Genomic DNA, 27,639 nt, shown 5'->3' with positions numbered 1-27,639 from the left:
ACAGCTTGAGTGTCCCAATGGTTCACGAGAAACCATACTCTAGAGTTCAAACTTGGTCCTGTTATTGAAACTGATAAACATTAAACTCATTTAGTTACATTATTTAATTCTCGAGTTGATTACCGACTTAATTACTCCCAGTTCTTGAGCGTGCTACGATGTGAGTACTCAATTTAAATTTCTAGAGTGTGTTTTATGATTGTTATGTTGAGTTAAGGCGAGTTTTAGGTTGATCCATCTGAAATGGATCAAAATTCCACTGTCTGATAAAAATTAACTTAACGGATTGTTCCGACCCGGTTTTTAACGGCGTTCATGTATTTTGGGTTTCTAGAGACCTAAGTATGGGGACGTTCTTATTTCTAGAGTGGGGGGATATTTTGGTAGTAGCCTTTAAGCTGTAACGGGTCGTAGTCTCATGTCACAAGCGAACCGAATTGGCTCCGACTGATTTGAGGTAGAAAAACACAAGAGATAGTGTCCCTGACTCTTGAGCCAATGGTTATAGGGCCTATTTTTCTTAAGCCTCATGTGTGACTACAGTAGACGAATGTTACATAGTGTTTTTATGGCGCTCCTGGGTGTTTACGACATCAAGACTACGGAGTCGAACCCACTTGAGACAGCTTCGGGCTGCATGCCCATTCTAGAGTACCGGTGGTACGGTTCGGCAGGAACGTGCAAACCTTCCGGTTGTACCGTGATAGCTTTTTAAGAAAACTCGAGAAAACTTCCTGGTACGCTCTCCGAACGAGGCTTAGCTAACCGAGTAAAAGGGGGCAACTAGGGGGACATAAACACGAGCAAAAAGACAAAAAGCGAAACAAAAACCAGAAAAGAATAGAAAAAGGAACAAAAACCATAAAACGAAAAAAGACAGTGACTTTGACACCAGATTAGTTGGATCAAACCTTTATATTAATTAAATAGTATACCCATACTGTTTTACAAGTTCGATCGTTTCGATCAACCTAGCAATTTAACCCAGTAACCTCAATAAAGTGCCCGAGTGTGGGGCGTTGTCAAGGGTTTTCAGATAGCTTGGAACTTAGCTGGACAACAAGGAGACTTGACTGGAAGAGGTGACCAGCCGAGTGGGAAAGTGGTTCAGGAGCACTTGAGCTGAACCAATAGGAGACTGGACTGGAAGAGGTGACCAGTCGAGTGGGAAAGTAGCCAAGAAGGATTTGGCAGTTCTCGAGTTCTCAAGTTGGGCAGAACGGGTATCGTTAAAATCCACATTATATTATAGGAGATAAGTGTAAAATTGGATAAGCGAAATCCCCCGGTTTTGAGGAACGTTTTTACTTGAGCAGGCCTGGAGACAGGTCTACGGTTTTCTCTTGAGAGGTTTAGCACCCGGCGCTTAAGGTAATTTTAGGCTTAAGAAGGGGGGCTAAAAAGGGGGGAGGTTAGAAGGGGGGCTGGTTAAGTTAGAGGTTGGCGGTTATAATTTGTAAAAAGGGGAGACACATTAGAGTAACTAATTGCTCGGCATCGTCGACTTAGTTACATTAGATATTTACACGCGTTGGTCATAGGAAGCGGATATCCAAAATTAGAATCAGGTTAAGGTAGGTCGGTAGGGGGGATCGGTAGGGGTGAATGGACATAAACAGTTTTTGTGATACCCCATAAGATCGCTAGCAGGGGGGAGGAGAACGCGTGGCAATTCGGTACCAGACATTTTTTCGATAGAAGGTAGACATTTGTCACCTTTGAGTTTTAGGTGGGTTCATCTCTTTGTTTTTATTGTTTAATCTTGCTTAGATTTTTGTTGCCTTTTGGTAAGGATTTGTGTTTGGTTTTTATACGAACAGGTGATCACAAGATACCTGCGCACAGGTTTTGGTTTCAAGTTGCTTGGAACATTGAAAAAGAGGTAACTAAAAAAGGGGGGTCAGCATTTGGCCACTAAGAGAGGGTTTTTGGGAAAATTTTTACTAGAGCTTGAGTGGTGGTGCAAGGTACAGTGAATCAAGAAGTCCCTAAAACGAAGAAGAAAGAGGTCCCACCGCTCAAACACTTGTTAATAGTCTTGGGACAGTGCCAAAGAAGTCTTGGGACAGTGCAGTCTGGGGACAGTCTTGGGACAGTGCAGTCCTGGGATAGTCTTGGACCAGAGCAGTCTTGGTACAGTCTTGGGACAGTACAGCCTTGAGACAATACAGTCTTGGGATAGTGGTCTTGTGACAGTGGTCTTGGGACGCTAGTCTTGGGACAGTGGTCTTGGGACAGTGGTCTTGGGACAGTGGTCTTGGGATAGTGGTCTTGGGACAGTGGTCTTGGGACACTAGTCTTGGGACAGTGGTCTTGGGACAGTGGTCTTGGGATAGTGGTCTTGGGACAGTGGTCTTGGGACACTAGCCTTGGGACAGGTCTTGGGACAGTGGTCTTGGGACAGTGGTCTTGGGACAGTGGTCTTGGGATAGTGGTCTTGGGACAGTGGTCTTGGGACACTAGCCTTGCGACACTAGTCTTGGGATAGTAACCTTGGGACACTAGCCTTGGGACAGTAGTCTTGGGACAGTGGCCTTGGGACACTAGTCCTGGGATAGTAGCCTTGGGACACTAGTCTTGGGACAGTAGTCTTGGGACAGCAGTCTTGGGACACTAGGCTTGGGAAAGGGGTCTTGGGACACTGACAAAAAGTACTGGGACAGTACCGAACAGTCTTGGGACAGTAGAAAGAAAGCCTGGGACGGCACAAAGAAGAGTAGGGACAGTAACTGGAAGTCTTGGGACGGTATAAAAATTGGAGTAAAATCACAATAAGTGTTTTAAGACAGAATTAAAACAGAACAAGACTAGTCGGACTCCGTACGGTTGTAACCACAAATAAAGAAAGTTTCTCGAAAAGTTTTGAAAGAGAACTGGGAACATCGTTTTTATCACGTTGTATATTTCCTTTTAAGAATTTTTCCACAAAAGATTTTATTCTTAGAATAGAATTGTGTATATAATAATATTGTAAATAAGAGCAATTGTAAATAGAAATAATGAGACGGAGTAGGGTACCGGTGCTCGAAAAAAGGTCAACTGGATCAAACACGAAATATAACTCGTCGCTGCGCGGAACGACATCAATGGGCCCAAAGAAGACAAAAGATAACTTTTCAGTTAGTATGGTCAGCACGAGGAGTGGTACTGAGAACAAGACGAAAGAAGGTGCTAAAGACAAACAGGTGGAGCCCACAATTGAGATCAATCTAGAGACACCAGACCAGAGCGTAGATGAAGTGGAGAAGAAGACAACGGAATCCACACCGATGCCCCATATGGAAGATCAAAATCCAAAAACCGTGGAGTTTTCGCCGATAGACGCGTTGGAAGACACAACAGGCAATACCCGAGAAACTGTGAAAGACGACTCTCAAGTAAAGAAGACATCTTTTACAGAAAAGTTGGCGATGATGGTCGGAATGAAATCGAGAGACAACACGGCCGAAGAATCAAAAACTGAAAGAGCACGAACATTTGGGACAGTGAGCACGAAGGCGACAGAAGCCGACCTAAAGGAAGAACAAGCCAGAACAGGAGCGACAGCCGAAAACAAGACAACTGCTGATCATGAAACAGCTACTCTTGAGCTTGGCGACCTGATGACAAAACTAAATCAGATCGACAAAAAACTAAAGTACAGTGAGGAAGATAGAGACTTGATAAGGAAAGAGTTGAAATACAACAAACACGAGTATCTGGATAGTTATTTTAACCTGGCTAAGGCGACAGACGAGAGACTCCAGCAGATGTCGGACAAGGTGGATGCCACCAATGAAGAACGAGATAAGAACATCAAAAAAGATATGCAACAGTTGAAAAACCGATATGATGATGTCAACAGCCAATTAGGTAGCCTGGAAAAGAGAATGGACACAATGAACAGGAATCAGGCCGAAAGTTCGTGTGCAATACAGGCGAAATTGGATGCAATCTTGAGAAATTCTACCTCACAAGAAAGACCGGCAGCGGATCGTACGCAAGGCACCAGAGTTGACTTTGTGGAACCACAAAGGAACAAACGGCAATCGACACCGTTGCCTTTAAACCGGGATGCGGTAAGCATAGCACCAACGGCTGCTAAAACAATCATGAAAAATAGAACATCAAACACAACGAGTGGTCCGGGGGACTCAACGGCTAGCAGCAACGCAGGTCCGGATGCCAAGACGTGGGCAAGCACTTGGGGGATGATGAAGAGGCCTTCGCCACGAGGAACACTGACTCGAGCGATAGGAGAGACGGAAAATCAAGAAAAACTTTCAAGAAGCCAAAAGAATTCAAAGACGACTCCGATGGATGCATTGACACCTGGGTGGAAGTGATGAGATTACACCTAGAGCAAGATAACTTAAATGATGAAAGGCAAGCATGCACAGCCATACTCAGCAACCTGGAAGGCACGGCATTAAAATGCGTGGTTGCAAAGAAAGAAGAAGAACGCGATACCGCGGACAAAATCTTCGAAATATTGCTGAATCGATTCGGGTCAGGCATGAAGGGTCACCAAGCGATGATGCGATTTGAAAAGAGAAGGCAGAGGGACGATGAGTCAATTGATCGGTTCCTAGATGACCTTGAGAGCTTGAGAAGAAGGAGTGACCCAGAGGAGTCGACAAACAGAAGAAACTTTAGCATTGCCTCGAAGTTCATTGATGGGGTAAAAAGTGATGACTTAAGAATAATGTTAGCAACATACTACACATTGTCGAAAGACAGCGCACCGACCCCAGAAGAAATGAGACAGATATCAAGGGAATACATGCTGATGATGCCCAAGAAATACTCATATTCAGAAAACAGGAACACGCAAGGGGGAAGTCAACCTCAGAGGTCGTCATGGTACAAGCTTAGAGATGACATCGACAAGCGCAGATCATGCGCGAACTGCGGGTCGGCGGATCACCACGTGGCTGACTGCACAACATACAAACAAGGCATGAAGAGTCTAGGATACGCACCGGATGAGGAGGACATGAGCCAGATGGAGGAACACGAGTACTATAGCGGCTTAATCAACAAGATAGGCGCGAGATGCTTCTTCTGTAACCAAGAAGGGCACTTCAGAATAGATTGCCCCCTGTTCTGGGAAGCGGTCAAGGACCAGAGTCACCCCAAACATAAGTTGGCATTAGCGGCGGTGCAGAATCAGCGGAACAGACAAAACGAGTTTGAACCTAGGAACTTAGGAGCACCGAGCACGGAATTGCCGACGAAAACAGTGAAAGCTGCAACACATGTTAAGGGTGCGATAGAATCCGCAGCCAGGAACCCTCTAGAGATAAATTATGAGAACGCGGCGACGGAAGCAATTAACAAAGTGAAACAGGATCTGGCTGCGAAAGAAATAGAGCAACGACTAAAGCTGGAGATCGAAAGACAGAATTTCAACGAAGCATTAACTGGATCAAAGCCAACACCAGAGGCTATACCGGGCTCGACAGAGACCGGGAATTGTAACAATGTAAAAATGGTGACGGGAAAGCCATTCGGCATATCGAAAATCGGGGCTAGAATAATGTCGATAATCACAGTGGGCGGCCACGAGGTAACCAGAAACTTGAGCGAACCGAGCGACCAGACAATAATGCACATTGACGTGTACGCAGATTACTTGAGTTGTATAAGCCCACAAACGACTTCTAGAGCGTTTAGAGCACTACTCACGAGAGGGGGCAGCAAGTCGGTACGTGTTGATAACAGGTATACTGAAGCTTATGGTCCACACGAGGTGATGCTAAATATAGATGGAATCAAAATCTATACCAGGACAATGATAACATGTGACGAAGACCTAATTGGGCAAATCTACGCAGGGAAAGAAGAGTTGAAAGTGAGATTGATTGGACACTGCGCCATGCTTGAAGAAGATGCGATGCACATCGGGACGGAGGCAGATGTGACAGGGCACGTGCTAGACATAAGTGGCAAAAGGATTCAGTTACGTGGGTTACTTGATACGGGAGCAGTCTTGAGCGTCATACCAATCGAAACTTGGGAACGGATGGGCTTTGACAAAGGTGATTTGATAGACTCGAGAATACGGCTGTCAGCTGCAAACAAAGGGGCACTTCGGGTGCTGGGCAGGACGCCGATAAAAGCCCTCAATTTGGGGGAACGTAACCTGTGGATGAGCTTTCTCGTGGTAGAAAACCTAGATGAATCTGACCAATTCATTTTGGGCAGAGACTTCATCAGGAATTTCGACGTAACGATTGATCTAAATAACGCAATGTTCAGGATACGGAACCCGGATAGGAGGTACGCAATCAAACCGGTAATTTTAATAATGGCAAATGAAACCAAAGCACCGGTATTCTTGAGTAGGAGGGTGAGGCTAAAGGCGAATGAAGCGGCAATCGTAGGCTTGAGGATGAAAAATTACAATGCACTAAGTGACAACAAGCAAGTGTGTATAGTTCCGAATCATAATAGTCAAAGTGCTGCTGTTTTAGGAAGATCCTTCTCGATAACGAAGAGCGGCCTCTGCGTCAGTGTCTTGTTGAATACTCTTGATATACCGATCACGATACAGAGAGGGAGGAAACTGGGATATGCTTTACCGGTTAAAACCCGATATGAAACAACGGATAACTCAAAACAAAATGAAGTTGTTGATTGTCCCAATCATAGGGACAAAATTTGTATCTTGAGACGATTGCAGAAAATAAAAGATTCTTCAGGTCTTGTTAAATCACTTAAGTCAGAGACAGATGATGGGCCGTCGAGCTGTTTGAACTTTCCAGAGCGGCCCACACTAGATGAAATGCAAACTGATAAACCGGTTCTGCCGGAGATTGAACATTTGAGGGGCAAACTGAAAGATGAACAGCTCGAAGCCATCAAGGACGTACTAGAGCGGAACGAAGAAGTTTTTTCGAGGCATAAAGCGGATATCGGGTGTTGTAATTTTGTTGAGCATGAAATAGAACTTGAGGAGAACGCGGTACCGCACAGGGAGGGGGCGAGGCGCATGACCCCACACAAATCGGAGGCGTGTAGAAAAGAAATTGAGACGTTACTAGAGTATGACATGATAGAACCATCCAAGTCACCGTGGGCGTGTGGAGTAGTGATGGCCAAAAAGAAAGGCGACCAGTTGAGGTTTTGTTGTGACTTTCGATACCTGAACTCCGTCACGGTGAAGGATGCCTATCCCATACCTAGGATTGATGAGAGCCTCTCGAAGTTAGGTGATGCAAAATTTTTTACGACTCTTGATTTAGGCTCGGCCTTTTGGCAGGTACCACTAAGGAAGCAGGACAGGGACAAGACAGGGTTCGCCTGCGAGTTGGGTCTGTTTCAATGGAAACGAATGCCGTTTGGACTTTGCAACGCCACAGCCACGTTTCAGCGGTTGATGGCACACGCGCTGATAGGCGTGACGAAGAAGTATGGCAATCTGGTAATGTGCTACGTGGATGACGTGGTAATAGCGACGCCCACATTGGAAGACCACATTGAGAGACTTGACGAAGTGTTCGCATGCATGAAAAGGTCGGGGCTAAAGTGTAAACCATCAAAGTGCGAGATACTCAAGGACTCAATAAAATACTTGGGCAGGATGGTAGACAAGCACGGCATCAGACCTGATCCGGACGCCGTGGAAGCAGTCCTAACCTGGAAATCACCGAAGACAGAACACCAGTTGATGAGCTTCCTGGGTTTCGCTAACTATTATAGAGAGTTCATCAAAGGCTATCCGGACAAGGTATACCCGATGCAACAATTAATGAGACACAAGGGCAAGAAGTTCACGTGGAACAACGCAGCAGAAGAGTCATTCCAGAGAATAAAGAAAGAGCTATGTGAGGCACCAGTACTGGGTATGCCGACTGAGAAAGGGATGTATGTGCTGGACACGGATGCGTCGGTAGTCGCGATTTCTGGAATTATCCATCAAGAACAAGAATGGAATGGGAAGACAGTCTTGAGACCAATAGCGTACGGTAGCAAAGTCCTGAGTGACACGGAAATGAAGTACGGAGCACCGAAAGCAGAGATGTTCGCGGTAGTTACCTTTGTCGAGAAATACAGGGCATACCTGGGCAGTGAGCCATTCAAGTTGCGAGTCGACAATCGAGCACTGAGCTGGCTGAAGACGTACTCAATGGACCAAAGTTACATTGGGAGGTGGATAGTTCGCCTGGACGGATACAACATGATAATTGAGCATAGAACACGAGATAAACATCAGAATGCCGACAGCTTGAGTAAGAAGACGGAGTTCTATGAGAGACAAGAGCAAAGAGAGGCAGACAGACCTGAAATCAAAGATGGCTTCTCCTTCATGGACAAGGAAACGTACGACAGTCTTCCACTCACGAGATGGCTGGACAAACCAGGCAAACCGATTGAAGATCATCCTGAATTACCTAAAGAACCTCCAGAAAAGACCATCTTGAAGAAGAGCAGAAGGATTCCGATAGAAACAATACTAAAGTCGAAGATCGTGAGGGAGACGCTCAAGGCAAAAGGCTATGATCTTAACCAGGTAGAAGCAGGAACTGCACAGATAGATGATGACTTAATGAGGTTGCTCGAGAAACTATCAGATGAGAAGCCCGTGATCCAAGAGAAGGGTCAAGAGGAACCGGAAGTCACTATACTTTGGAGAAAAGAAACAGTGAACAATACTGACTCCTCAAGAGGAAGCGTCACTGACAGCAAAGATGTCGTGCGGTCACTAGTTGACAAAATCCCCGAAAACATTCTGGAGCAGACCAAGGTTAGGAAAAAGAAAGTGACGTTCAAAGAAGATACTGAACACCTGGGACTAGGTCAAGAGTCCGGGGAGTGTTCCATGTTCACGGAAGAAGAAACCGGAGAAGGAAAATTGTCCGGGGAGCGTGAAGAATGGGATGAAGACTCGGATGAGAGCAGCGAAAACCAAGACAGTCTGTGCATGATATTGGCGGAAGAGAAGACAAGGCACCACGACAGGGAGTTACAGACGGATCCATCTTCAGGAACGTACAATCTGGACGTACAGGAGATACGAGGTGGTGAAGAACTTGAGAAAATTGCGGTTTCAAGGAAGCCATTCAGGGAATTATCATGCAACTCAAACGTCAGAACGAATCTGGTGCCAGAAGATGATATGAAAATCGTGAAAAGGATGATATGCGTGAAGCTGAGTGATGACATCCACAACCCTGGTGAGATGAATGGACAGATCATGGCGCTAAAGGAGCATGTCAAGGCAAGATATAGGCTGTCAGACCTAATAAGAGCCCAAAAGAATGACAAAATGACAAGTAACCTCTCCAAATGGATCCAGTCGGGGGTCAAGGAGAAGGGGGAACTCGAGGAAGACAGCTACAAGATCTTGAGCCAGTTCTACAAAGAGAAGAAAGACTTACTCTACCACACAGCTGATGGGGTGGTAGCATGCAAGAGGAAAGATGAGGAGAAGATATTACACAAACACAACCTCATCATACTGCCACAATTGTAACAAACGGAGGTGCTTTTCAGATCGCACGACCAGATGGGGCACCAGGGGATAGATAAAGTACAACAAAGGATACTTCACAGGTTTGATTGGCCAGGAATGAGAAAAGCTTGCGAGAGATGGGTGAATGCCTGCTTGGCATGCCTCCAGGTAAAAGACCCAAGGAAGATGAAGTTTCCCCTCAAGTCCGTCGAGAGCTCAGAGTTCAATGAAGTGGTATCTGCATGACAGAGTCAGGATATAACCAGATACTGGTTATAATAGATCACTTCACAAAGTTGGCGGAAGCGGTTCCGTGCCGGACAGCCTCGGCCGAGGAGACATGTGATCATCTGATAACGCATTGGATATCGCGGTATGGTTGTCCAATGACTTTCCAGTCGGACAACGGCAAAGCTTTTGTGGGGGACTTGACAAAAGAATTGATGAGGAGATCGCACATTGCTCAAGCACACTCGACAACCTACCATCCACAGACCAACGGGTTGGTAGAGAGACAGAACAGGACACTGGTCAACATGTTAAGGGTGTACTGCTCAAGATACATGACGGACTGGGATAAATACCTGCCACAGGTAGTAGGGGCCTACAACAGTACACAGCACTCAACGACGGGCATCAGTACCTTCATGATGTTGACGGGCAGGGAGAGAGCAATGCCTCTGACATTCTTTTACCCGGAATACGAGGGGAAAAGGACGTCGCCTCAGGCATACGTGAAAGAAGCGATCAAAAGACAACAGAAGCTAAACGAGCTATGCAGGAGGAACACAGATTTTATTCTTAGAATAGAATTGTGTATATAATAATATTGTAAATAAGAGCAATTGTAAATAGAAATAATGAGACGGAGTAGGGTACCGGTGCTCGAAAAAAGGTCAACTGGATCAAACACGAAATATAACTCGTCGCTGCACGGAACGACATCAATGGGCCCAAAGAAGACAAAAGATAACTTTTCAGTTAGTATGGTCAGCACGAGGAGTGGTACTGAGAACAAGACGAAAGAAGGTGCTAAAGACAAACAGGTGGAGCCCACAATTGAGATCGATCTAGAGACACCAGACCAGAGCGTAGATGAAGTGGAGAAGAAGACAACGGAATCCACACCGATGCCCCATATGGAAGATCAAAATCCAAAAACCGTGGAGTTTTCGCCGATAGACGCGTTGGAAGACACAACAGGCAATACCCGAGAAACTGTGAAAGACGACTCTCAAGTAAAGAAGACATCTTTTACAGAAAAGTTGGCGATGATGGTCGGAATGAAATCGAGAGACAACACGGCCGAAGAATCAAAAACTGAAAGAGCACGAACATTTGGGACAGTGAGCACGAAGGCGACAGAAGCCGACCTAAAGGAAGAACAAGCCAGAACAGGAGCGACAGCCGAAAACAAGACAACTGCTGATCATGAAACAGCTACTCTTGAGCTTGGCGACCTGATGACAAAACTAAATCAGATCGACAAAAAACTAAAGTACAGTGAGGAAGATAGAGACTTGATAAGGAAAGAGTTGAAATACAACAAACACGAGTATCTGGATAGTTATTTTAACCTGGCTAAGGCGACAGACGAGAGACTCCAGCAGATGTCGGACAAGGTGGATGCCACCAATGAAGAACGAGGATGTCAACAGCCAATTAGGTAGCCTGGAAAAGAGAATGGACACAATGAACAGGAATCAGGCCGAAAGTTCGTGTGCAATACAGGCGAAATTGGATGCAATCTTGAGAAATTCTACCTCACAAGAAAGACCGGCAGCGGATCGTACGCAAAGCACCAGAGTTGACTTTGTGGAACCACAAAGGAACAAACGGCAATCGACACCGTTGCCTTTAAACCGGGATGCGGTAAGCATAGCACCAACGGCTGCTAAAACAATCATGAAAAATAGAACATCAAACACAACGAGTGGTCCGGGGGACTCAACGGCTAGCAGCAACGCAGGTCCGGATGCCAAGACGTGGGCAAGCACTTGGGGGATGATGAAGAGGCCTTCGCCACGAGGAACACTGACTCGAGCGATAGGAGAGACGGAAAATCAAGAAAAACTTTCAAGAAGCCAAAAGAATTCAAAGACGACTCCGATGGATGCATTGACACCTGGGTGGAAGTGATGAGATTACACCTAGAGCAAGATAACTTAAATGATGAAAGGCAAGCATGCACAGCCATACTCAGCAACCTGGAAGGCACGGCATTAAAATGCGTGGTTGCAAAGAAAGAAGAAGAACGCGATACCGCGGACAAAATCTTCGAAATATTGCTGAATCGATTCGGGTCAGGCATGAAGGGTCACCAAGCGATGATGCGATTTGAAAAGAGAAGGCAGAGGGACGATGAGTCAATTGATCGGTTCCTAGATGACCTTGAGAGCTTGAGAAGAAGGAGTGACCCAGAGGAGTCGACAAACAGAAGAAACTTTAGCATTGCCTCGAAGTTCATTGATGGGGTAAAAAGTGATGACTTAAGAATAATGTTAGCAACATACTACACATTGTCGAAAGACAGCGCACCGACCCCAGAAGAAATGAGACAGATATCAAGGGAATACATGCTGATGATGCCCAAGAAATACTCATATTCAGAAAACAGGAACACGCAAGGGGGAAGTCAACCTCAGAGGTCGTCATGGTACAAGCTTAGAGATGACATCGACAAGCGCAGATCATGCGCGAACTGCGGGTCGGCGGATCACCACGTGGCTGACTGCACAACATACAAACAAGGCATGAAGAGTCTAGGATACGCACCGGATGAGGAGGACATGAGCCAGATGGAGGAACACGAGTACTATAGCGGCTTAATCAACAAGATAGGCGCGAGATGCTTCTTCTGTAACCAAGAAGGGCACTTCAGAATAGATTGCCCCCTGTTCTGGGAAGCGGTCAAGGACCAGAGTCACCCCAAACATAAGTTGGCATTAGCGGCGGTGCAGAATCAGCGGAACAGACAAAACGAGTTTGAACCTAGGAACTTAGGAGCACCGAGCACGGAATTGCCGACGAAAACAGTGAAAGCTGCAACACATGTTAAGGGTGCGATAGAACCCGCAGCCAGGAACCCTCTAGAGCTAAATTATGAGAACGCGGCGACGGAAGCAATTAACAAAGTGAAACAGGATCTGGCTGCGAAAGAAATAGAGCAACGACTAAAGCTGGAGATCGAAAGACAGAATTTCAACGAAGCATTAACTGGATCAAAGCCAACACCAGAGGCTATACCGGGCTCGACAGAGACCGGGAATTGTAACACTGTAAAAATGGTGACGGGAAAGCCATTCGGCATATCGAAAATCGGGGCTAGAATAATGTCGATAATCACAGTGGGCGGCCACGAGGTAACCAGAAACTTGAGCGAACCGAGCGACCAGACAATAATGCACATTGACGTGTACGCAGATTACTTGAGTTGTATAAGCCCACAAACGACTTCTAGAGCGTTGAGAGCACTACTCACGAGAGGGGGCAGCAAGTCGGTACGTGTTGATAACAGGTATACTGAAGCTTATGGTCCACACGAGGTGATGCTAAATATAGATGGAATCAACATCTATACCAAGACAATGATAACATGTGACGAAGACCTAATTGGGCAAATCTACGTAGGGAAAGAAGAGTTGAAAGTGAGATTGATTGGACACTGCGCCATGCTTGAAGAAGATGCGATGCACATCGGGACGGAGGCAGATGTGACAGGGCACGTGCTAGACATAAGTGGCAAAAAGATTCAGTTACGTGGGTTACTTGATACGGGAGCAGTCTTGAGCGTCATACCAATCGAAACTTGGGAACGGATGGGCTTTGACAAAGGTGATTTGATAGACTCGAGAATACGGCTGTCAGCTGCAAACAAAGGGGCACTTCGGGTGCTGGGCAGGACGCCGATAAAAGCCCTCAATTTGGGGGAACGTAACCTGTGGATGAGCTTTCTCGTGGTAGAAAACCTAGATGAATCTGACCAATTCATTTTGGGCAGAGACTTCATCAGGAATTTCGACGTAACGATTGATCTAAATAACGCAATGTTCAGGATACGGAACCCGGATAGGAGGTACGCAATCAAACCGGTAATTTTAATAATGGCAAATGAAACCAAAGCACCGGTATTCTTGAGTAGGAGGGTGAGGCTAAAGGCGAATGAAGCGGCAATCGTAGGCTTGAGGATGAAAAATTACAATGCACTAAGTGACAACAAGCAAGTGTGTATAGTTCCGAATCCTAATAGTCAAAGTGCTGCTGTTTTAGGAAGATCCTTCTCGATAACGAAGAGCGGCCTCTGCGTCAGTGTCTTGTTGAATACTCTTGATATACCGATCACGATACAGAGAGGGAGGAAACTGGGATATGCTTTACCGGTTAAAATCCGATATGAAACAACGGATAACTCACAACAAAATGAAGTTGTTGATTGTCCCAATCATAGGGACAAAATTTGTATCTTGAGACGATTGCAGAAAATAAAAGATTCTTCAGGTCTTGTTAAATCACTTAAGTCAGAGACAGATGATGGGCCGTCGAGCTGTTCGAACTTTCCAGAGCGGCCCACACTAGATGAAATGCAAACTGATAAACCGGTTCTGCCGGAGATTGAACATTTGAGGGGCAAACTGAAAGATGAACAGCTCGAAGCCATCAAGGACGTACTAGAGCGGAACGAAGAAGTTTTTTCGAGGCATAAAGCGGATATCGGGTGTTGTAATTTTGTTGAGCATGAAATAGAACTTGAGGAGAACGCGGTACCGCACAGGGAGGGGGCGAGGCGCATGACCCCACACAAATCGGAGGCGTGTAGAAAAGAAATTGAGACGTTACTAGAGTATGACATGATAGAACCATCCAAGTCACCGTGGGCGTGTGGAGTAGTGATGGCCAAAAAGAAAGGCGACCAGTTGAGGTTTTGTTGTGACTTTCGATACCTGAACTCCGTCACGGTGAAGGATGCCTATCCCATACCTAGGATTGATGAGAGCCTCTCGAAGTTAGGTGATGCAAAATTTTTTACGACTCTTGATTTAGGCTCGGCCTTTTGGCAGGTACCACTAAGGAAGCAGGACAGGGACAAGACAGGGTTCGCCTGCGAGTTGGGTCTGTTTCAATGGAAACGAATGCCGTTTGGACTTTGCAACGCCACAGCCACGTTTCAGCGGTTGATGGCACACGCGCTGATAGGCGTGACGAAGAAGTATGGCAATCTGGTAATGTGCTACGTGGATGACGTGGTAATAGCGACGCCCACATTGGAAGACCACATTGAGAGACTTGACGAAGTGTTCGCATGCATGAAAAGGTCGGGGCTAAAGTGTAAACCATCAAAGTGCGAGATACTCAAGGACTCAATAAAATACTTGGGCAGGATGGTAGACAAGCACGGCATCAGACCTGATCCGGACGCCGTGGAAGCAGTCCTAACCTGGAAATCACCGAAGACAGAACACCAGTTGATGAGCTTCCTGGGTTTCGCTAACTATTATAGAGAGTTCATCAAAGGCTATCCGGACAAGGTATACCCGATGCAACAATTAATGAGACACAAGGGCAAGAAGTTCACGTGGAACAACGCAGCAGAAGAGTCATTCCAGAGAATAAAGAAAGAGCTATGTGAGGCACCAGTACTGGGTATGCCGACTGAGAAAGGGATGTATGTGCTGGACACGGATGCGTCGGTAGTCGCGATTTCTGGAATTCTCCATCAAGAACAAGAATGGAATGGGAAGACAGTCTTGAGACCAATAGCGTACGGTAGCAAAGTCCTGAGTGACACGGAAATGAAGTACGGAGCACCGAAAGCAGAGATGTTCGCGGTAGTTACCTTTGTCGAGAAATACAGGGCATACCTGGGCAGTGAGCCATTCAAGTTGCGAGTCGACAATCGAGCACTGAGCTGGCTGAAGACGTACTCAATGGACCAAAGTTACATTGGGAGGTGGATAGTTCGCCTGGACGGATACAACATGATAATTGAGCATAGAACACGAGATAAACATCAGAATGCCGACAGCTTGAGTAAGAAGACGGAGTTCTATGAGAGACAAGAGCAAAGAGAGGCAGACAGACCTGAAATCAAAGATGGCTTCTCCTTCATGGACAAGGAAACGTACGACAGTCTTCCACTCACGAGATGGCTGGACAAACCAGGCAAACCGATTGAAGATCATCCTGAATTACCTAAAGAACCTCCAGAAAAGACCATCTTGAAGAAGAGCAGAAGGATTCCGATAGAAACAATACTAAAGTCGAAGATCGTGAGGGAGACGCTCAAGGCAAAAGGCTATGATCTTAACCAGGTAGAAGCAGGAACTGCACAGATAGATGATGACTTAATGAGGTTGCTCGAGAAACTATCAGATGAGAAGCCCGTGATCCAAGAGAAGGGTCAAGAGGAACCGGAAGTCACTATACTTTGGAGAAAAGAAACAGTGAACAATACTGACTCCTCAAGAGGAAGCGTCACTGACAGCAAAGATGTCGTGCGGTCACTAGTTGACAAAATCCCCGAAAACATTCTGGAGCAGACCAAGGTTAGGAAAAAGAAAGTGACGTTCAAAGAAGATACTGAACACCTGGGACTAGGTCAAGAGTCCGGGGAGTGTTCCATGTTCACGGAAGAAGAAACCGGAGAAGGAAAATTGTCCGGGGAGCGTGAAGAATGGAATGAAGACTCGGATGAGAGCAGCGAAAACCAAGACAGTCTGTGCATGATATTGGCGGAAGAGAAGACAAGGCACCACGACAGGGAGTTACAGACGGATCCATCTTCAGGAACGTACAATCTGGACGTACAGGAGATACGAGGTGGTGAAGAACTTGAGAAAATTGCGGTTTCAAGGAAGCCATTCAGGGAATTATCATGCAACTCAAACGTCAGAACGAATCTGGTGCCAGAAGATGATATGAAAATCGTGAAAAGGATGATATGCGTGAAGCTGAGTGATGACATCCACAACCCTGGTGAGATGAATGGACAGATCATGGCGCTAAAGGAGCATGTCAAGGCAAGATATAGGCTGTCAGACCTAATAAGAGCCCAAAAGAATGACAAAATGACAAGTAACCTCTCCAAATGGATCCAGTCGGGGGTCAAGGAGAAGGGAGAACTTGAGGAAGACAGCTACAAGATCTTGAGCCAGTTCTACAAAGAGAAGAAAGACTTACTCTACCACACAGCTGATGGGGTGGTAGCATGCAAGAGGAAAGATGAGGAGAAGATATTACACAAACACAACCTCATCATACTGCCACAATTGTAACAAACGGAGGTGCTTTTCAGATCGCACGACCAGATGGGGCACCAGGGGATAGATAAAGTACAACAAAGGATACTTCACAGGTTTGATTGGCCAGGAATGAGAAAAGCTTGCGAGAGATGGGTGAATGCCTGCTTGGCATGCCTCCAGGTAAAAGACCCAAGGAAGATGAAGTTTCCCCTCAAGTCCGTCGAGAGCTCAGAGTTCAATGAAGTGGTATCTGCATGACAGAGTCAGGATATAACCAGATACTGGTTATAATAGATCACTTCACAAAGTTGGCGGAAGCGGTTCCGTGCCGGACAGCCTCGGCCGAGGAGACATGTGATCATCTGATAACGCATTGGATATCGCGGTATGGTTGTCCAATGACTTTCCAGTCGGACAACGGCAAAGCTTTTGTGGGGGACTTGACAAAAGAATTGATGAGGAGATCGCACATTGCTCAAGCACACTCGACAACCTACCATCCACAGACCAACGGGTTGGTAGAGAGACAGAACAGGACACTGGTCAACATGTTAAGGGTGTACTGCTCAAGATACATGACGGACTGGGATAAATACCTGCCACAGGTAGTAGGGGCCTACAACAGTACACAGCACTCAACGACGGGCATCAGTACCTTCATGATGTTGACGGGCAGGGAGAGAGCAATGCCTCTGACATTCTTTTACCCGGAATACGAGGGGAAAAGGACGTCGCCTCAGGCATACGTGAAAGAAGCGATCAAAAGACAACAGAAGCTAAACGAGCTATGCAGGAGGAACACGGCGCAAGCGCAAATGAGGCAACGCAGAAAATATGACGAAAAAATATTACAAGCAAAGCCATATGAGGTGGGCCAATACGTGTGGGTCTTTCAAAATGTCATACCGCCCAAGGGAACGAAGAAACTACTCAAGAAGTGGAGGGGACCATTCATGATAACGGAAGTTCATCAACAAGGACGGTTTTACCGCTTGAGTACTGAGCGAGCAGCATATTATGAAAATCTGAAGCCTCACGTTCCGTCCCCGGAGGACTGGTGCATACCGAAGGACATGGAGGGTCTCGAGTACCTGGTGGTAGAGCCAGCGTGTGAAGTGAATGAAAAAGGCACCAGAGAGAAAAATGATGGTAATGAGAACTTGAGTTTGGACGACAATGAAAAGATAGAGGTGGAGTCTGAAGCAGGATCGTTTGTAGAAGAAGACTGGAACGACCCGGAGCAAGATGAGGTGCCGAAGTGGATGGAGCCAGATCGACCAATACCACCGGGAACCAGGACTGGCAATCGTAAACGGACCGGCATGAGCTACAACAGATACGGGGATGACTTCTTGATCGATAAGATACAGCCAGACAAATTGGGCGAGGAACTACTGAGTACAGGCGAACTGGAAGCCGAAGAGGAATTGCAGGTCATTGACGATGGTGGACATTATCCGCAGGAAGACTACTCGACACCAGAATTGGAGACGGATCTCGAACAGAGTGAGATAGAGAGGAGGGAGAACACGAACTTGAGGATACTAGAGTGGATGCGCGATGTCAAAGACGAGAGCCACAAAGGACAAAGCATTCAACAAGTCGACGTGTCATCGGCAAATTATATGAAGACAGAGGACCCTCTTTTCGGATGGAGGGCAACAGACAGGCCACTGGACATTCCTCCGGACAATTCAGACCCGACAACATCGACGGGGACGTCGATAAATATTTTTGTCCGGGGAGTGGGGGTAGGATTTACCCACACCGAAAATTTGATGATAAAGAAGCTCAAGGAAGTGAGAGAAACAAGCGAATTGGAACTGGAAGAAGAAGAGCCAGAGCCTACCATAGGTCGGAATTTCAAAACGAAGTTTGAAATACCCAATGAGTACTCGGAAAACATCATGATAACGGATAGCGACTTCATCCTGTCAAACAGGAAAAGCGCGATCTGCGTCACGGCGGACATGAGTTTCAAATCAAGATTGGAAGCTGACTTCAAAAGAGAGTACCAGAATGTGGAGTTTCTGTTCAGACAGAGACCAGGACTGGGAGGGATGGCAGCGCTTCCACCATCAGTAGCACAAGTCCCGGGCAAATATCTGTGCTTCCTAGTGACGAGGGTCAATGACAGGAACACAATTGATCCCGAACACGTGATGTTGGCAATAACAAGACTACGAGACTTCATGATTGAAAGAGGAATAACGGAGGTCTCAATGCCGGTGTATGACCCAAACAGGGGCAAACTGAGCTCAAGGGAATTGTACGCTATCCTACACGTAGTCTTCGCGGAAACTGAGATAATGGTGTATCTTCACAAGAAATACTACTTGAGCATCGCCTGAGTTGGGCACACGGGGGTCTCGAGTTGGGCATGAGGGAGGAGTCTTGAGTTAGGTACTGGGGTGCGGCACAGGTAAAGGGATCTTAAGACGCGATTGGCATGACAATTGATTTTAGAAGGATTAACGGTGCTAAAACATAAAATGAATCTGCATGCTTTTAAGGAAATTCCAATTGAATTGATTTTAGTGGAATGAAAATGATAAGATTTTAACCATACTGGTAAAAGGGGGGTTTCTAGGTTAGGAACATGACATATTAAGTCTTAATATGGTTTCTGTTTTCAGATCAAGTTTGATAAACAAAGTTGAAAATCCAACTATACTCAAGCGAGAGACAGAAAGGGAAATCTTGATTGAACTTGCAATAATCGACACCTGCAGCAAGTATTTGCAAGGAGACATTTCTAGAGAATTCTTAAGTTGGTCAATTCTTGAGTCGGTAAGGTAATTTTTGAGTCGGTAGGGTAATTCTTGAGCTGGTTAATACTCGAACACATCCCGAAGTCACAGAAAATGGCAAACAGGTTCTGGAAATCCATGCCCGCGGCCCTGAAGAAGCCCACTCTCGATGAGCTGTACAGACGCCTGAGGGACCTGGGTTATACCCAGATAGACGAGAGAATGGCGGTAATGCTGAATGCCATCCTCCAGTTGGAAGAACAGGGTGAGTGCAGGGAGTCTGCGACGGAGGCTGTCTTGATGGTCGGCTACACCACCGAGGGAATATCAAATCAGGAACAGATCAGATGGTTGTCTTGGAATGTGGATAGAGGAGTAAGGGGCTTTGACTTGGCAAGGAATCCTGGCCTGAGTAACAATACCGAATATGGCGCAGGAGAATTCCCACTACCAACTAGGCCATCAGCAAGATCGACAGGCCAGAGCTCGAGTAAGGTGCCATCGATGACGCGAGCGCAACAGACGACTGAGTCATATCCGGATCTTGGTGTTCTAAAGAAAGAGCTCGAGAAGACGCAGAGGGAAAGGAGCAAGGCGAACCTCGCTCTGGATCAGGCTAAGCTGGATCGGGAAAAGGCTCAGCTGGAAAGGGACCAGGCGGTCAACGAACGAGATCAGACTCTGAGGTTGCTTGAGATGCTGCGGGCTGAACATCAGCAGGAACTAAGGGTGCGGGAGAATGCCGCAAATTGTGAGCAACTGAAGTCAGAGATGGAGAGAATAAAACAACGACAACGTGAACTTGATGCACAGAAGGGAGCCAGGCCAAAGGAGCGAGTGGTTACCAGCTCGAGGCCAGAGTCACGCATGGAAGTGGATGACGCCCCCAGGGCAAGAGAACGGTTCAACCTTGACCGCGAGGCTCGAGAACACATGAGTGAAGGGTTGGAAGTCTGGATACCGAATGAAGCAACGTCCTCCTTGCGTAGCTTAGAAACGCAACCCATACGCCCGCTGATGGATGTGGTACTGCCGGGATATACCCCAACCTCGACCTCGAGCGGCAGTCAGGTGAGCGGCAGCTCATCGCGTCTGAAGGAGCTGAGCGAGAGATTGCGGCAGAGAAGTCGTGAATGTTCGGCAAGGGCGGAGCTTCCTCCAACGTGGAGGGAACAGCCGGTCAGGAGCGTCATGATCTCGAGTTATAAGAAGAACACCGAAAAGAGGTACCACAGGCTCAATCGGCTGGATTGGAATGCGGAACAGAAGGCCAGGAGGGATTGCTTTCATGATGCAGCCTGGGTGGAATATCTTGCGCCACCCCGTGTGCCAGAAGGTGCGGTCCACCTGATTATAGGGGACAGCCTAGTGCGGGTGTTGACCCGGATCCAATCGCACTGGCAGACAGGAATCTTGAGTTTCGCTGGAGCTGCCACGCCACAGATATTGGTAACGCTTGAGATGCTAGGAATGACAAAAGTATACACGGTGACCCTGATGATCAGAACGAATGATGTATCAAGGGGAGAAGCGAGGAAAGTAACGAGGCTGCACGACAAGATGAGCTGCCTTCTTGAGGAACTGAGGATCCAGATGGATCCCATCCTGTTGACAGTATGTACTGTCCCTTATAACATGAAGTTCGATCAGCACGCCTTGGAGATGAACGAGAAGGTGCGGAACCTAAACGGGGTGATCCGAGAAATCCACCGGAAGAATGTGCTCCCCATCAGATTGTTGGACGTGGCGGAGCGCATGGAGCAAGCGGGATTCCCTGAAGACACCTCCTCAGATGGAATCCACTTCGACAGACCGAGGGGAGCAGAGTGGCTGAATGACGTCTTTCAAGGATACATAAATGCGCTAGAGGCGGATCTGCTAGAGACGGCCCAATTCACATTGGGGCCACCTCCGAACCCACCATTCCTTGCCTCGAGGGCCTTGTCTAGTCGTTTGGGACCGAGGGTCGACACTAGAGACAGCTCAAGGAGCAACCAGGCCAGATTGCCGAGTGCCACGCCAATGGAGTCTGAGGAGGTGACGTCATCAACGCCTCCAGGTTCGGCAATCACCTCAGTGGTAGTGGCAGAGAGCAAGCGGGTGGAGAGGCCTATGGAGACCGCTCGCTTGAGATATCTTGAGAAGGTGAAAGGGCTGGACCTAGAAGGTTTGGAATGCAGGCGAGAATTGGCGGAGACTCTGGGTATTGAACGAGTGTCGCACGAAGACTTGAGCAGACACCATTGCGTGGACTGGTTGAAGGCTCATGAGACGCACTTCTCGAGAGCAAAACTGATGGAGACCGCGGATCTGACCGGAATTCCCACGAAAGCGATCATGGGACCCAACAACTATAGACCTCTCAAGCTGCTGGGGAGTCCTGGACTCATAGCAGAACCCCCCAAACACCGAACGAGCATCGCCAGGATCAGATTGGCGACCCCGGCACAATTGAGGGTGATGGATAAGCTGCTGAATCCGGGGGAAATGGAATTGCCAGATGCCGCGTACGAAGGCTCGAAATTGGCGGAAGATCCCAGGTACGGGAAGCCCTGTGGGAGCACCCAGCTGGCCGAGACTTTGGCAGTTTACGATAGAGCAGATCCAGCTGCTGCAAGGGTAGTCATTTTGGCGGGATCAGACTTCGAAGGAGCGTCTCCTAAGCTGTTTTGGCCGGAGACTCTGATATACTCTTTGCCAGGAGCCGAACTAAACCAGATGTTAACTCTAGTGGTGGCAATAAAGTCGGAGATGCCCTGTGAGCCTGAGCTGCTATTGTTTGCAGGAATGAATGATCATCTGCACGCGGCGGGACTTCTTGAGCAGCTGAATGGCAATGAACCAACTCCGAGGAAGATATGGGAAGCCATTCAGACGTTGTTTGCGGCGATGAATGAGGTGCAAGAGAATGTTGTCTCGAGATTCGGCTCCAAGACGAAGGTGGTGTTCACTACATCCCCTGGATACGCGAACATGCCACCCGCCCTACAATTCGTGTACGCGGTCTTGATCCTGATAGCAGAGGGAAACGAATGGCGAATTCTAATGGCGGCCCCCAATCGGGAATTGGAGCCATCGAACCTGAGGCTCCGCAAGTCAGAGTTGGCAGCGGCATGGGCGGACATATCTCATGCACTGAGGGGCTTTTATGGATTAGCCGACATCCTGATCGTATTGGACGAGGTGCTCTTGCTAGAGATATCGAACTTTGCCAGGCAACTCAAGTTCAGCCCAGTCATCGGGGACGATCACCCGGCGATAAACCAATTGACGGCCAGCTTGTGGTTTCGGAGCATGGAGGTGACGATCACAGGTTCCACCGGCAAGTCTAGAGGCCCGAGCAACGAGAGAAAAAATGTGGCCGAAACGGAGAAACAATTAGAGTCGATGGCATATCGTCTGACGCAAGAGAATGGCTGGTGGCCATTTTTGACACCAAGGCTGGAGAACGCCACGAATAAGACGAGGGAGGAAGCACCACCCCTCGTGAAACAGGTCTGGAGTTTTCTGGAAAAACAACTGGAGCTGGCCGAAGGAAGAGAGATGATGGTGGCTAGATTTGTCTCGGCAGCCAATGAAGTGACGATTGGAGGGTTCTGGAGAGAGCACGCAGAGGGTGAGCTGAGGACTAGAAGGGATCATGAGATTCTGAAGTTCTTGAGTCCTTGCTGGGGGAAAGAATTCATGGCAGAGATATTCGGCACCAAAGCGACTATCTTTGGAGCCTTCGTGCAGGAGATACTGGGCATGCCCATCAGCCTGCTCTTGGCTTTGTATCTGGTCTACCCCAGATACTTGTTCAACATGGGCCCAGCGTACATGTTTAGTCGAGGAGTGGAGACACTTCGGTTTGATGGGTATCTGGCACTAGTGCTCTTAACCCATGGGGAACTGGTGTCATTTCATCGATTGATGAAATATGGGGAGCCCCTGTCAATGGGGAAGGTACACTCGAGTATCGACACCTATTCCTACAAGTGTGCCGCGGGGTTGAAGACGCTGTTAGTGCAATACCTCATGATGCAGAATCGGCACATGACGGGTGAAGAGAAGAACCCAAAATCGAGAGAAGAGTGGAAGAAGATGAATGGAGGTATGCCTCTGTTAACGGACCTGTGCCTGGCAATGAGGTCGGACCCGATGGGGATAATCCGGGGTCTAGAGGAGGTGGTAACCTGCATTTACGGTCCAGCAGTGACGTACGCATTTCCTGATCCCCTGGTGACAACGTATCGTTACTCTGTAACGCACTTGAGTCTTATCAGCGTACTGGATGGGACGGCGCTCAATTGGTGTCGACAGGAGGTGCTCAGGGCACAAATGAGCAATACGGTACTCTTTGGAAAAGTGAAAGATGCCGAGTTGATAGTGTACAATTTCAGGGGACAGCAGCAATGTAGAATGGGAGGCAAACGCGAGGGCCTCATCGATACATATCCCAAGTTCTGGAACTTGAACCCACTGGCAGCAGACGGACGGGAAATCTTGAGGATTCCTGCTTGGAAGGACAGCTTTGCACTGGTTAAGAGGGAGCTGGAGGCCATAATGGAGAAAGAAATCCTGCCAGCCACCATGCCTGAGTTTCCGATAGTCAGGAGGATGACCTTAGGGATGAACAGTCCCTTAGTAGTTCCATCCATAATTGCGAGGATGACAACGGAGGAAATGCAGAAGGACTTCACTGATGGCTGGGACCCCCTATTCGTCGGCTATACGGCGGCGGTTTATTTCCACACTAGCGAGGCGAAGATAAATTCGTGGACGACGCAAGCAAAAAGGATGAGAGGCTCGCAGCCCCCCGGATATGAGGTGCGAAAGGTCTTGAGAGCTCTTGATCAGTAGGGACTTGAATACATGCTACCAATATGGGATGATGGCAGGATGATCATGATGGAGGGGCATGTTGCATTGGTGGACGAGAGGAAATTCGCGACACGAAAGTATAGGGCACCCTATGGCTTAGAACAGGTGGAGATGAGACAGGAGGGAAAAGAACTGGATGCAGCAGGTCAACTGTATGTGGCCCTGACGGAGTACAAGAGATTGGAGCCGGCGACACCATCACCACTGTCAGTAGATACACCTGGAGACAAGAGGAGTGGACCCGTGGAAGACCGGTTCAAAAGAATTCTCGAGAGAAGAAGAGCTGAGTCAGAAGAAGAGAGTATGGATGAAACTCTCAGCGAAGCCGGCGAGGACATGGAAGTGGGGAATACGCCTGAACCAAGACCATCAGGTGAGGAGCTCACCACTCAAGAGCTGTTGAAAGACTTGAGTGAGGAGAATTGGGCAGATACTGCCACTCCACCTCTGACCCCGTCTCCCCGGAAGAATCTGGAATTGCCATTGGCGAGCAAGACCTCCAATATGGGGATGATACTCTTGAGTTCGGAGGAAAAAGAGAAGAATACATTCGAAGGAAATAAGGACATGTTCCTGGGGACTCTGGAGGACGACGCTTGGCAAAAGTTCTTGAAGGAATTCAATCACGAAGTGGGCAGCGAGACGACGCTGGACAAATTCAAGGATGAACTGTGGGACACAGTCGTGAAGTTTTGAGAACCGCTTCTGATGGGGACGGGCCTGGATGAGAAGGTAAGTAAGGAGCTGCTGAACAAGCTGATAGAGCTGAGGAATTCACGATCAAAGACTAGAGAAGAAAAATGTGAAGACAGCTCTACTCTGAAACAAAAAACTGTAGATAAAATAGTTGATGATATAAAAGGGGATAAGGTTGGGACTAGTAATTTGATTAAAAGTACTAATATCCTTAAGGCTCGAGCAGGGGGGAGGCAAGAGTTGGAAAGGTTGGAAGTAGACAGAGAGGTCGAATCAGTGATGATAACCACAACACCCTCAAGCAGAGATGTGAAGACTCGCAAGAGGAAGAGAGAAGTAGAGGGATTGAGTAGTCCTTCAGTGGATGCTGTCTCGGCAGGAAACTTGAGAGAGACGGCGCCCACGGTTTTGGCGCGATGCAAGACAGCGGCATACAAGAGCAACACGGAGCTCAGAAGACCACTCGAAGTAGAGAGGGAAATAGAGGCTTCCATCAGTTCGACATCGGAGGAAGACTTCAAGCCCCAGAAGATAAACGAGAAAAGAGGTTCAACGGACGGACAGACAGGGGAAGTGGATGTCGGCAAGGAATGGGTCTCGAAGGGACACCAGGCCACGGGGAAGCAAGTGACGAGTGATCCACTGGAGAGGAGCAAGACGAGGAACACCTCCCGGCCATGGTGGGTGGCCCTCGAGACATTGAAGGAAATGGAAGACTGCTTGAAGAAGTTGGACAGTGGAGTAGGTCGCAAACGACGCAATTGGGCCACCCAGCAAAAGGCCGAGGTTAACAAGATAGAATTGGCGAACCAGCTGAAGAGGTCCTGGCAGAACTTATTGAAGGATCATTTTGAAGAGGCAATGAGGACCCCCGCATCAGCACCGCCATTGATGGCGAATCCCTTCGTTAGAACCGCAGGACAATTGATGTTCACCTGGAGTCTGGTGGGAATAGAGTTGGAGACACTGACCTCGTATGGCAGGTTGAAATTAGGAAGCAAGAAGCTAGAAGTGTATCAAGCACTGATGCAGCACGTGGCCAGGGATAATTCAGGCTTGAGCCTGGCTAGGAGGAAGGACGCCACATGTTTCTTGAGATGGATAATGTCAATGATGTCTGATAGCACCATCTTGGCGTGCTACCAAAGCGGAAGTAGAACCGTGGAGAAGAGAGTCTCAACGATCATCTTAAACGTATATCAGAGTACTGGAATAGAAAAGGAAGATGGTTCCAGACTATCCCTAGAGAACCACAGAAAGCTGGACGAGGTACGGAGGTTTTACAATAAGAAGTTCGAAGAAGAACATGATGTTCACCGTAACCTGGCCTCGCCAGGGCAGTACTCGAGACTCAGTGAGAAGGGGGAATACCAATACGTGTCAGGAGTGATGGGGATAGCCTACAACCCCTTCTTAGACTCAGAAACTGGAGGCGCTCACAAGAACCACGAGGTAGCGGAGCTGCTGAAGTTTTGGACAGAAAAAATAGTGGAAATAGACGTGGTGGAGAAAGAGAGGCCGAGCCTGGGCCTGATTCTTGAGAAAACACCGGAGGTGGTGAGCATACCGCGCTCGAACAAGAGAGTTGAAGTGAACATGGGTAATGGCAATGGCTTGTTGATCACGAACTTGGGAGTGGTATGGAAGTTACTAAGACCCTCCTGGTGCCCACATCCCCACGCGAGTCTGATTGAGGAGACCACCGAGCGGGTGAGGTTAGCACCAACGGAAGATGAAGATTTGGCAAAGTTGAGTGTGGTGCACAAACTGATCTTACCTCAGATGAAGGAGTCAGGCGAAAAGACGAACAATCTCGAGTCAGCAAAGAAGATGGAGCCGGGTAGCTGTCTGGATTCTACGTGTGGGAGTGGAGAGCACACCTGCGACGGACGATCATGTGTCAGGATACTGTCCTTTCAAAAAGAAGATCTGGTTACTTGGTTTGAAGACATTACGGAAAGGGAGAAAAGTGAAGTACGAATAGTGGCGGAGTGTTACGCGAGAACTACGGTGAACATAGCGACATCTCTCGGATTCTTCTCAAGAATGTGTAGTCTGCAGTCACTGGAGAGGCTAGAGTCTGAACACCATTTAGTGACTGCGTTGAGCGTGGAATCATGGCCGGGAGTGTTGCAGGTGACTCAAAAACATATCCGGAGCTGGAAGGTTGGTCTCGAGGCGGAAATGGGGTTTCCCATGAGCGAAGCTTATGGCCTGCCATTGAACGCAAAATCCCTGATAGGGTCAATGATGGCCAATTTGTGCGGAAGCCACTACCAACTGCACATGGCGATGGTGGAAGCATCCAGCCAGAGAGTATTGGTGGACAAGTCCTTCTCAGTGCCCATGTGCGTGAGGTTGGCTCGGGTATCGCATCACTCGCACAAGTTGTTGAGGAAAATCAGAGGGACAGTACCGAAAGAGTTGAGAGATGACTTGAGTGAAATCTGGGGAGAAGAGCTCTTGAAATTGGAAAGTGAGAACACAAGCGGTCACGAGAGACAAAACGTGATCGGGAAACCTGTGGGGGGTGCTCCAAACATGGGAGAGAACGACACGATGCATGAGAAAATGATGGAGCTTGAGCCTCTCTTGGAAGCCTCGGGGGAGCGTAACCTCAGGAGCATTGAAATCACCCATGGAGAATGCCCATGCC

General features: G+C 47.8%; 1 protein-coding gene across 1 annotated transcript in view; it reads left to right on the top strand.

The window, feature by feature from the left end:
* Positions 1–97: 97 nt before the first annotated feature.
* The window catches only part of LOC134843894 (pseudouridylate synthase RPUSD2-like), a 54,290-nt gene continuing 26,748 nt past the window's right edge, over positions 98–27,639 (top strand). The window contains exon 1 of the mRNA XM_063860231.1: positions 98–160. The gene's annotated coding sequence lies outside the window, so the exon portion shown is untranslated. The remainder of the gene's footprint in view (positions 161–27,639) is intronic.

The sequence above is a fragment of the Symsagittifera roscoffensis genome, chromosome 4, assembly GCF_963678635.1.
Source record: "Symsagittifera roscoffensis chromosome 4, txSymRosc1.1, whole genome shotgun sequence".
NCBI classification, from domain to species: domain Eukaryota; kingdom Metazoa; phylum Xenacoelomorpha; order Acoela; family Convolutidae; genus Symsagittifera; species Symsagittifera roscoffensis.
The sequence above is the reverse complement of the archived record's forward strand: the minus strand, read 5'-3'. Positions and strand labels throughout refer to the sequence as shown.